The sequence below is a fragment of the Mus pahari genome, chromosome 8 (assembly GCF_900095145.1).
Source record: "Mus pahari chromosome 8, PAHARI_EIJ_v1.1, whole genome shotgun sequence".
Taxonomy (NCBI): Eukaryota; Metazoa; Chordata; class Mammalia; order Rodentia; family Muridae; genus Mus; species Mus pahari.
Window position 1 is genome coordinate 78,804,028 of NC_034597.1, and position 12,201 is coordinate 78,816,228.

Genomic DNA, 12,201 nt, shown 5'->3' on the forward strand with positions numbered 1-12,201 from the left:
AGTCCGTGGTGATCTGATAGAATGCATGGGATGATTTCAATATTTTTGTATCTATGGAGGCCTGTTTTGTGCCCAATTATATGGTCAATTTTGGAGGAGGTACCATGTGGGGCTGAGAAGAAGGTATATCCTTTTCTTTTAGGATAAAATGTTCTGTAAATATCTATTAACTCCATTTGTTTCATAACTTCTGTTAGATTGTATATTTTCTTTATTTACATTTTGAATGTTATCCCCTTTCCAGGTTTCCCCTCCAGAAACCCCCTATCCCATTCCCATTCCCCTTGCCTCTATTAGGGTGCTCGCCCACCCACCTACCCACCTGCTCCTGCCTTCCTGCTCTGGCATTCCCCTACACTGGGGCATCCAACCCCCTCAGGTCCAAAGACTGCTCCTCCCACTTATGACCAACAGGGCCATCCTTTGTCACAAATGGGGCTGGAGCCATGGGTCCCTCCATGTGTACTCCCTTCATGTGTTCTCTTTGGTCTTTGATTGTTGGTCTCTGGAGCTCAAGGTGGGGAGAGGGGAGTTGTCCGGCCAGTTGACACTGTTGCTACCTCTATGGGGCTGCAAACACCCTCAGCTCCTTTAATTCCTTCTCCAACTGAGACCATGCTCAGTCCAGTGGTTGGCTGTGAGCATCTGCCTCTGTGTCTGCGGAGATTTGCAGACAGCTCAGTTTTCTTCCTCCCTCGAGAAGGTTCTTTTTTTTTTTTTTTTTTTTTTTTTTTTTTAAAAAAAAAAGAAAGGAAAAACTGCTATCATTTTCTGCTTGGCCATCTCATGCACACGAAAACCCCAGGTTTTGTTTTGTTTTGTTTTGTTTTTGTTTTTAAATTACATATCAGTTCAGTTATTCATTCCAGGTTCCTTTTGATTATCCTAAGAATCAGTATCCCTTGAACCAAAGCTTCTTAATTTTGAGGAAACAAGAAGCGCACAGTTCCGTTTACCGTAGCAAAAGAATTCAGAGATTTGCCTAACTCAGTTACACAGGGATGCCAAAGTAGCTAGGTGGGACCCCGTTCTGAAATGACCATTTCCACCACACTTAGGTCTATGCTTGCTCTGTCCCAGGTTGACCCTGAACTCAGGAAGCCTTCTGACTTGTTAAGCCTAAACAAAAGCCTTAGCTGGGTGGGATCTTTGGTGATGACCACTCCCTAAACCTCTTTATATCCTTCCTTAGTACTCTTCTAACAAGTAGGCCAACAGCACAGATGATTTTGCCCTTTAGATTCGTTAAGCCCCTCCCATAATTCATATTGCATCCTTATTTTTTGCATAGTGGAGATATTTTATATTTTCAAACTCATGTATTTGGAGCTTGTCCCTATAGCCTTAAGGGCTGTCCTGAAGGGCCCAGTGTTTACTGTTTGGCTGAAACACAGCCACAGACTCAACTCCTTGACATGTGCTGTTTCTATCTATCATGGAGTCATAAATGCTAACTTGAGGAAGATTCCTCAGAAGGAAAGAGTTCTGCATTGGTAGTACTGTTTCCAGAGAATATGATCATTATTACACAAACAAGCCTTATGCTCACAGCGACCATTGACACTCCTGTAAACTCACACTGGGACCCTATCCCAGGGGCAGAAACCATGCCACTCTGTCCACATCAAGGCCAGCCTGCCTCAGCAAATTACTATTACATTCACATATGTATATTCATAAACATATATTCACATATATCTACATATATATCTAAATATATCTATATATCTATATATCCATATCTATATCTATATCTACACCTACATCTACATCTACATCTATATCTATATCTATATCTATATCTATCTGTATATCTATCTATTTATCTATCTATCTATCTATCTGTATAAAACCTGGGCAGTCTTTATAGTGTAACTCATATGAGTGTTTTCAGGATTGACCATGTGGTATTGTTAACCAATTCATGTTCTCATTCTTGGTGAAGATTATTTCTCCCATTCTCAGCATTCCTTAGTAGCCTGTAATTGGTCTTAGATTTGTGACTTATGAACTTTACTCCAGCTCTGCCATTTTTATCTATCTATCTATCTATCTATCTATCTATCTATCTATCTATCTATCTATCTATCTATCTATTTATTTTGGTGCTACCCTTGTTCAGCCCATGTTGAGCAATTTTGATAATGTGACTTTATGACTGGAACTCATGACATTCGTAGAAGAAACATTCTCTTAGGAAACTCTGTAATCCTTTGGCTTTTTTCTTACCCCGTTATGTTTTATAGATGTATCCACTGTGACAGGGAAACTACATAATCCCTAACAACAATTTGTTCTTTCTATTGCAGGAAACTTCTCTTTGAAATGGATAGATCCTACTTCAGAAAACCACAGTAACCTATTTAATTCATCTATCACCTCCCTCGTAATTTAGTGTTGTCCTAAAAAGTTACACAGAGTATGTGCACAGAATTACCATTTTTAGGTGATAAATTGATATTCATGGTTTTTAGATGAATGACTAAAGAATAGTATTTTAATGAACATATATGCAAGTATATAACTTTCTTACATTTTTTCTCTTAATTTTATCCACTATTTATTAGCATTACTTGGAATAGCATAACCATACTTATTTCAAGACAACAGATTCCTCAAATTACGTTCTCAAACTTAAAAAATAATGGGGAGAAGATATTGAGTAGTTGGTTATTGTTAAATGTCCTTCATTCGCATTGTCCTGAAGAAGGTTCCTAGGACTGCTCTAATTTTCTTGATCAAACTCCACATGAAGTGGAGTTTACTACATTAATTAAATGAGAGTAATCATGTAATGTAAATATATACTTTAATAAAAAATACATGCTTTTACTTTTGTATGTGATAATGTTATTTCAGAATTTGATTCATAATTACAATCAAGCTTATTTATAAAATGTTGCTAAAACTGTAGAAAAAAATGATGATTCTGAAATTGATTTAATACAGGATTATAAATCACTATGTAATTACTGTAGAATGGTTATATATATATTGAAGAGGTAGCTCAGTGGTAAGATCACTTACTGCTCTTGAGAATGATGTGGATGCCATTCACAGTACCCAGTAGTACCATTCACCTGTCATTGTGTGTCCTCTTTGGGAATTAGGGACATAGGTGGTATGTATGCATAAAAAATTTAAGAAAATCTTTTAAAAACAGTATGGAGATTTAGCCCATTCATACAAGGTATTTTATATATTAATAAAAATAATATAATTTTATTTTAAAGATATTTATATTAATATTTTTCCTCGTAATACGTATATTTTTATGCCTTTGTATAGGTTGTTTCACCTACACAACAGAGTTGTGTTGTAATCATTAGAGCTGAGGATAGAGATCATAATGAGCTACCCACTGGATATCCACAGGTCCTGAGAACAGTTTAGAGACCAGTTTAGATCCTGCACATAGAATGAATTGGTGCATTTTCATTCCCATCACTCCTTAGTTGCCATTAGTTCTTTGTGTAAGGTTGACTTCTCAAAGGCTTCCTAACTTCCAGATTATCATGTCTATTTATAAAATAGTTTAAAATAATAATGTTCCAAGACTTATGACTTTATTCACAATGATGATTTTAATTTTAGGAAAATGAACCAGGAACATAAAAATTTGGTCAAAAAATTTCTATGTTGTTACAAATAATACATTTTAGACTCATAATTTACGTTTATGTATAGTTAGCATTACTATAATTATATATATCATTATTTTATAACTATATGGTCAGTCTAATAAGCAGAGAATACTACCTTTTGGATCATGAGGCCAAGAAGCAGTCTTCTCATTCCACTTATGTAAAATATTAGAATTCCTACTAATGTACATTTCTAGATAACTTCATAATAATTTTTTAAAATAGTTTTGTAAAATTATATATTTCAGCACATAACTCTACTAATATTTGATTCTTCATTAGAACTCTGAACAATATCCTGAAAAATAACACTCCAGTTCTTTATCAACAGTACACACTTTTTAATACTTTCATTTTAGACTATGATACTTCTGTACATTCAGAACATTGTAACTTCTTAATATAAACAGATGATGCTATCCACGTAACCAGGATAGCCGCTCTTCCATACCGCTATCTCCTCCTCTTATGTTGCTTCCAATACAAGAGAAATCACATTTTCTTAGCACCCCTGAATGCACCTTTAACCCAAGCACAATAAAGTGAGCATGGATTTCATAACCATCTCTAGAAACCAGCATATTTCCTTTTTATTAAGTCTAATAAATTAATTTATATATTTATATATAAATTTATTTATATATTCATATGTTTCCTATCTTCCCTTGAAGAAAAAATAAAATTTAAAAGAATATAGCTAACTGTTTAGCACTCCATATTTGAAATAAGTTACAGGCATTTTTTTTTCTTTTTTTTTTTTTTTAGTTATCCTTTGTAAGATGAATTGCTGTCCTTGACAGTTTTGCAAGGACACTTGAGGTAAGGAAAGTTAAGTAATTTGCCTCAGGATACATAGTTCAATTGTAACAGCAAATGAAATGTGGGCACTTTTCTCTGATTCTATAATAATTTCTTATTTTGTTGCTCAAAGAAGAGCTCTACACAGCCTTTCAATGATTCTATACACTCTTTGTTTCTATATTTATGATTTAGATTCAAAATTAATTTTAATTAAAATTGTCATGATTTTTAATTTTCTTTTTGAGATTATAGTATAATTATTACATTTACCCCTTTCCTTTTCTTCTTCCAAAACTTTCTACATACCTTAATTACTTACAAAGTCATGGATTTTTTTTATGAATTGGTATTTCACACACATACACCTATATGCAAAAGTTCCTAATTATTATCTCTCCAGTCCATATAATAGCACTTACAAGTATATTCTCATGGTTGAATATTTAGCTCTCAGCAACCAGTTGTTGACTTCTTCCTAGGGAAGACACCATCCAAGCTTTCCTTAACTGTCTATAGACTTTTATGTAGAGTTGAGGCCTTGGGGGCATTTCTCATCTACTTTGTAATATCTATTGTTTTACTTTTTCAGTTAACATGAGTGTGATCATAGTTATAAGACTTTATGGTTCTAGCTTCTGACATTTCAAGGAGAGAAAAATCTTACAAACAACATCGTCTATTTCTTAGGATCTTTCTGTATATCTTCTGTAATATTCCCTTAGCCTACGTGGATAGATTGTTTTGTACATTTATCTAATAGGACTGGGATCCACTCTCTGCATTTTGATTGAATGTCATTATATTCCTTAATGAAGGCTAAGGATTAGCCCTATCTGTGGGAAGAAGGACAGGTATTGATAGATTGTGGTTGGGGATAATGCTGGTTTAGTGAATTCTAGTAGTAGATTCCACTCCAACAATCATGTCATCACTAGCATTGAATTGCTTAGTTAGAGTCCCAACACCAGGAATAGTTGTTCTCTTGGTGTGTAGCTCTTAATTCCAATAGAAATCTGTTAGCTACAATGAAGGTTTTCATGCCAAAATTGTAACCTTAGAGTTGTAATTATATGCTGATCATTGATGAAGTTTGTAGGCATCATAGCTGGCTAGGACTATGGGGTGCCTCACTCCTTTGGTAGCTTGCATGGTACATTTTTTTTTTTTTTGAAGAACTTCATGTAGCCAAGGGTGCACTATATATATGAAGACATTACATTTTACTTTTATTTCCAGAACCCTGAGATTCCAGATATTCCACTCTTTTCTATTATGCAGAATTAGCTTTGAATTCAAGTCCTTATGCTGGCAAGGGAAGTTCTTTATGGGGCTGAATCTCCAGCCCATTTTTATCTCTTCACAAAAGAGTGTGTTATGAAATACTGTTCATTAAGCTCTGAAGAACCTAGATAATTATTTTAAAACATCTTTGACAAATGACTCAAAATAAGCTTTCTAAGTAACGATAATTGCAAAACATCTGAACAAGATGCTTTTATCATTGTAATTAAGCTAAAATTATTATTTGACTTAAATGAACAATGTAGGGTTATAAGTAATATATTTTGAGTATCTGTTAATGAAACTACTCTGACCAGTATTTTGCAAAGGCAAAATGGGTAATCTTAACAATTGTGTTTCTTGAGGATTAAATCCTTTTGCTTTAGTAAATGCAACATAATAAAACAGGAAGCTTAGACCAAAATTTGAGTTTTTCACTCATACAAAAGAATTGCAAAAAAAGTTAACAGAAGCAATACAACTATTTTAACATTAACTTTACAATGAAATATTAGATTTATTTTTATTCATTTACATACATTTATAATTTGTTTGAGAATATCCTATGTCAGTCATGTAATTACAAAAGTTTTTAGTTTTAGAGAATCCTTAAATATCAAGGTTCTCATTACTAGTGGAAGCTTAGTTACTTATCCTTAATTTTTTATTTAATGATCACTTGTGTATATTTTGCTGGTGCATTTTTGGTCACAGAGAGACTATAGCAAATCAAAGTCTGATTTTTGCAGGGTTCTTTCTGATAAAGTTGTAAAATCAGATATGTATGTAATCATAAAATATTGTACTAAAAATCATACTGTAAATTCAATAACAATACTCAAAGAATGTTAATAAATGAACGTATTGCTGACATTTTGTTTTATATTCTCTTACATTTGCAATCAGTTTCAGAATATATCTGTAACATCAATGCCCAATGTACTTATGCCTCTAATAGTTATCATGTGTATTTGATGCCATTTGTTTTGATTCACAGGTATTATTTAAACCTTAAACGTAAAACTACATAAAACATATATTCTTTTAACCAAATATTTAATAGTTTGTGTTTAGTACTATATGAATTTTTGCTTTGTTCTTGATTATCCCATAATTGTAATCCTAAATCCTTATTTTTGTGCCATTAGCATTGACTGACTTGATTAAGACTTTTTTCTACTGTTTTGTTACACTATACATGTTATACAGTCAATGTGAGTGACCTTAGCCGAAAGGTCTAACAGTGAGGAGATGGAACCTGAAGAGTCCTCCATTACTTAAACAGGGGCATAGTGGAGGGACTGAGAAACCAACCCACCTTCAAAATTTTGACCCAGAATTGTTTCTGTCTAAAAGAAATGCAGGGAAAAAAATGGAGAAGAGACTGAAGGAAAGGCAGTCCAGTGACCAGTTCATCTTGAGAACTATCCAATGGGCAGGCACCAAACCTTGACACTATTACTGATGCTATTTTGCTTGCAGACAGGAGCCTTGCATGGCTGTCCTCTGAGAGGTTGTACTAGCAGTTGACTGAGACAGATGCAGATCCTTGGATCCAATCATTGGACTGAGGTTAGGACCCCTATGGAAGAGTTAGGGAAAGGACTGAATGAGCTGAAGGGGATGGCAACCCAGTAAGAGGAACAATAGTGTTGACACACCCTTAGGAGCTTCTAGAGACTAAGCCATCAACCAAAGAGCATAAATCGGCTTGTTCAAGGACCCTCGCACATATGTAGCAGAGAACTGGTTACCTTGTTTGGCAACAATGGGAGAGGATGCACCTAATCCTGTAGAGACTTGATGCCCCAAAGAAAAGGGATACCAGGACAGGGGGAGCATCCTCTCAGAGGTGAAAGGGAAAGGGCTCAGCATGAAAAAGTCTAGGAGGTAAGACCCAGAAGGGAGCAACATTTAAAAATGAAATAAATAAAGTAATATATTTAAAAAAGAAGTCAGTTTTTCTCAGTTGATTTAGATGCATAAAAAGTCAGAATTCAATTTATTACTATTTTAAATTATAATGGTAAGGGACATCAAACTCTTATCATCAAAAAGAAAAAGAACAAGCTTGATGCTCATATGTCCATTGAGTTAAAATGACCTTTCCTTGCAAGGTAGCACAAATTGTCATGTGTCGACAGTTTAAATAAACTACAGATCATTGTAACCATACCTTTCAAACTGTGTGGTCATAAAAGTCAAACAATTGAGAGATCATGAATCATTACATTATCATGAATCTTTATCTTTGTGAAAAGCATTTTAATAAAGGTTAAAATAGTATTTCAGATAGACACATTCCGAGGGGCATGTCCAGAAGCACTTATATAACCTATTTCAAAGGGGAGCAGAAAAAAAATTACCAAAAATTTAATTGTATGCCCACTAGCTATCGATTTTCATGAGATATTACTAGAGTTATCCAAAAGAAAGGGTCAGTTTGTGCAACAAGCTCTCCAGAGTGATGGAACAAAGGCAGGAATAATTTTATTTTTAAAAGATCATAGTCTTAATAACAGAGGTAGAGTCACCAAGAAATACAAGTTTGCTCTTATTGTTGCTGAAGGCTGCAACATTGTATGCTGGTTTATGTGTTTACGTTCTGTTGTAGAAATTAGACTTCATTGATTTGAAACCCGCAATATTTTGTTTTAATGAAAGTTTGGGCATTCAAAGATCTAATACAGCATGGATTTCTTCCTAAGTTGGCTCAGTGACAGTTGCCAGGGGAAATATGGCCATGTTTTTAAATAGCTTTCTGATGCCGAGCTGACCTCTGGTATTGAATGTTCCATGTTTCCTTTCAATGGGAAGGAAGGTTTGTGCATTTTCAAAAACTGACAGTGTCACAAAGGCACTAAAGAATAGTTATTCTCTGAACCTTGAAAGTGACTTTTGTGTGGCATGCAGGAAAATAGGGTGAGCATTTACCTTGTGGAACATTTCAGTTTTCCAGGACAAAGCTATGTTATAAAGTAACATTTTTTTTTTTTTATGCATGTGTGTAGGAGAGAGAATTTCAGGAAAGTTAAATCCATATGCACTCTTCGAAGAGACATTTTATTATATCAAGAAAAATGTGTTGATCTAGAGTGGAGTGATTAGGCCATTTGTCAAAGAGAGTTACTGTTTCTGATAACGTTTACAGGTCACACATACTTTTCAAATCTCAATAGAAGTAGGGTTGCTCAAATGGAACTTCCCCACCTGAACGGGTGAGATTGATTGTTAAAAGTAAAGAGTGAAATACTCTGTGAAATACTTTCTACCCTTACACTCCTGAAGGGGAAACTTGGAACGGAATTTACAAAGAGTATTATGTTCATTGAAAAGTTTTAGTAATGAGTAAAAAGTGACTGATTTTTTAGAAAGTTAAGCATTGTGCTGCTGCTTCATATAGATTTTATTACCAAAACTATACTATGACACAAGAACTACCCTGGCTGTAACATGAAAATTCTCTTTAAATGTTTTAGAAATTTAAAAAATTATATTCGATTAGATGACTTAATGTCTTATATATGTCAAGTGGCATTGGATTACATATCTCTTTTTAAATATATATGATGAAAATAAACCAATTTTACTTAATGTTAAAGCAGAATATGAGTTAAATATTTCTACAGTACAAAAATGCTTTTAAATGTCTGTATACTAAGGTATTATGCATACTTATTAATTAAAAACACACAAATACATTCACATACACAGAGACACACATATGTGTATATGTGTTTATGCACATAAGTGTGTTTATGCACATTTAGACACCTATACCACATCAGTTCTACTTTTTATCTTACCTTTATTAGGAATCATTATTTTTCTTTTTATTCTATGCTAATTTCTAAAGTAAGAGTATTTAAGAAAACAGAAACTTGATGATTAAAAGGCAACATTTTTTCATGAATATATGTATATGAGTTCAGTGAAAAAGAATTATCTAAATTTTACATTTCAGGAGCATTTACAAACTAAGATCAACTTAAAACCTGCAAGAAAGTGCTTGGTTTAGCAGCTTCTTCATATACTAAAATTAAACAATACAAAGAAGGTTAGCATGGCCACTGTGCAAGGAGAGCACACACATTTAGGAAACATTCTATTTTTTGAGAAAAATAACTGGGGAATGTTTTAATCAAAATATTTCCTCTATTCAAATTAAATTTAGACTAAGATTCACCTAAATCAGTGGCTTTCAACCCTCTTCATGCTGCGACCCTTTAATAGAATTCCTCATGTAGTGGTGACCCCTAACCATAAAATTATTTTTGTTGCTATTTCATAGCTATAAATTTGCTATGGTTTTGAATAATAATATAAATATCTGATATTCATGATATCTGATATATGATACCTGTTAAAGGGTTGCTTAATCCCCAGAGGGGTCACAATACAAAAATTATTCAAACCATAAAATTACAATATAGGGTATTTTTTGGAAAATTTAACTTTAATGACAATAATTTGTAATATATATTAAAATATCTAATATACATGTTAAAATTATTTTCATATATTTTCTCATTAAAATGGACTGATTTTCAACCAATGTGTGAGTATATGTAAATTTTAATTGAAGAGAACAAGTAGCTAGTCTCTGAGTCTTTCAACACCTAAACTACTGTGGAAATATTTTTTCTTTTTAAGTTACTTTAACTCTAGCTTGAAGACTTCAGTGACCTATGGCTTTCTCTTTCTCCCTCTCTTTCTCTCTTTCTCTCTCTCTCTCTCTCTCTCTCTCTCTCTCTCTCTCTCTCTCTCTCGATCCACATATATATATGTTTTAGATAGTCATATATGTAGTCATACATATATGTATGAAAACATTTAATTTCATGAGTAATGAATTAATTCAAAATCATAATATTATAGAAGTCATGGCATTTATTAAATGTTATGATTTTATTATGTTAACACATATGTAAAACAAGGACTATTTAATTTACAAGTTATTTGTATGTTGAAAATTTTTATACCTCAGCTGAATATTTATGCAAATTAAAATAGTACCTATGTGCTATTATTTTACATTCTACATTGTAAATAATAGCTCTATGTCAACATGTATAATAATGTTACATATTTTTAAAAATAATGATATTCCTAGTACAGTATCATAGAAATATAAAACTCTGATACATTGCATCAAATTTAAGCATAGATCAGTCTACTAGCAAAATTTGACTCATGAGTTATTCAAGGGTGGAGAATGTGCTTGTCAGATAGCCAACACATAGCAATATTTGCTTAAATAAATTCAATAATCCAACCCAAACATGATATAAAGAATTCTGATTCTGTCGGTGGTACACACTAGAGTCATGTCAAGAAGTATTAAAAGCCCAAATTGTTTTCCCAATATGTTCAGGTTTTATTTTTCTAATGGGGCAGTGACATTAAAATGACTTGAAATGTCAAAACTCTAGACATTAATCTGGTAATTGGAGACATTCTCAATTCATGTCAACTGTATTAGTCCACATACTTCTCTGTTATGATTACCAAATCCATCAGTGTTGTTAATTCAGCTTATCCAAGCCTGCCTTAGAGGATTGTGAAGGAATTGTCCTTTAAGTGTTCCTGTGGAGGTTACTGTTTTCAGTGTGTGATTTTTGCAACAAATAAACTGATGGTGGGTACAAATTCGTTATAGTAGTGAAAAGTAGCAAGAAATGCTAATTTTCATATTTTATCTTTTCCTATCCTGATGGTTTAATTTAGGCTTTTTTTACTTTCTTTTTTCTTTGTTAGACATTTTCTTTATTTACATTTCAAATGTTATCCCTTTTCCTGGTTTGCCCTCCAAAAAACTCCTACCATGTCACCTCTCCCACTGCTCTCAAACCCACCCACTCCCACTTCCTGGCTGAGACATTCCCATATATTAGGACATAGAACCTTCACAACACCAAGGGTCTCTCCTCCCATTGATAACCAACTAGGCCATCCTCTGCTACATATGCAGCTGGAGCCATGAGTGCCACCATGTGTTCTATTTGGTTGGTGGTTTAGTTCCAGGGAGCTCTGGAGGTACTGGTTAGATCATGTTGTTCTTCCTACGGAGCTGCAAACCACGTCAGCTCCTTGGGTACTTTCTCTACGTGGAGGGGATACTGGGCTCCATTCAATGGATGACTGTGAACATCCACTTATGTATTTATCAGGCACTGCATGAGCCTCTCAGAAGACAGCAATATCACAGACCTGTCAGCAAGCTCTTGTGGGCATCCACAATAGTGTCTGGATTTGGTGGTTGTATATGGGATGCAACCCCAGATGGGGCAGTCTCTGGATAGTCATTCCTTCAGTCTTTGCTCAGCACATTGTCTCTGTAACTCCTTCCATGGATATTTAGTTCCCTCTTATAAGAAGGATGGAAGTATCCACATTTTGGTCTTCCTTCTAGAGTTTCATATGTTTTGTGAATTGTATCTTGAATATTCCGAGCTTCCAGAACAGAACACCAATG

The 12,201-nt window shown here is 33.9% G+C and overlaps 1 pseudogene; it reads left to right on the top strand.

The window, feature by feature from the left end:
- Window positions 1–9,743: 9,743 nt before the first annotated feature.
- Window positions 9,744–9,841, top strand: LOC115064674 (annotated as a pseudogene).
- The last annotated feature ends 2,360 nt before the right edge of the window (window positions 9,842–12,201 follow it).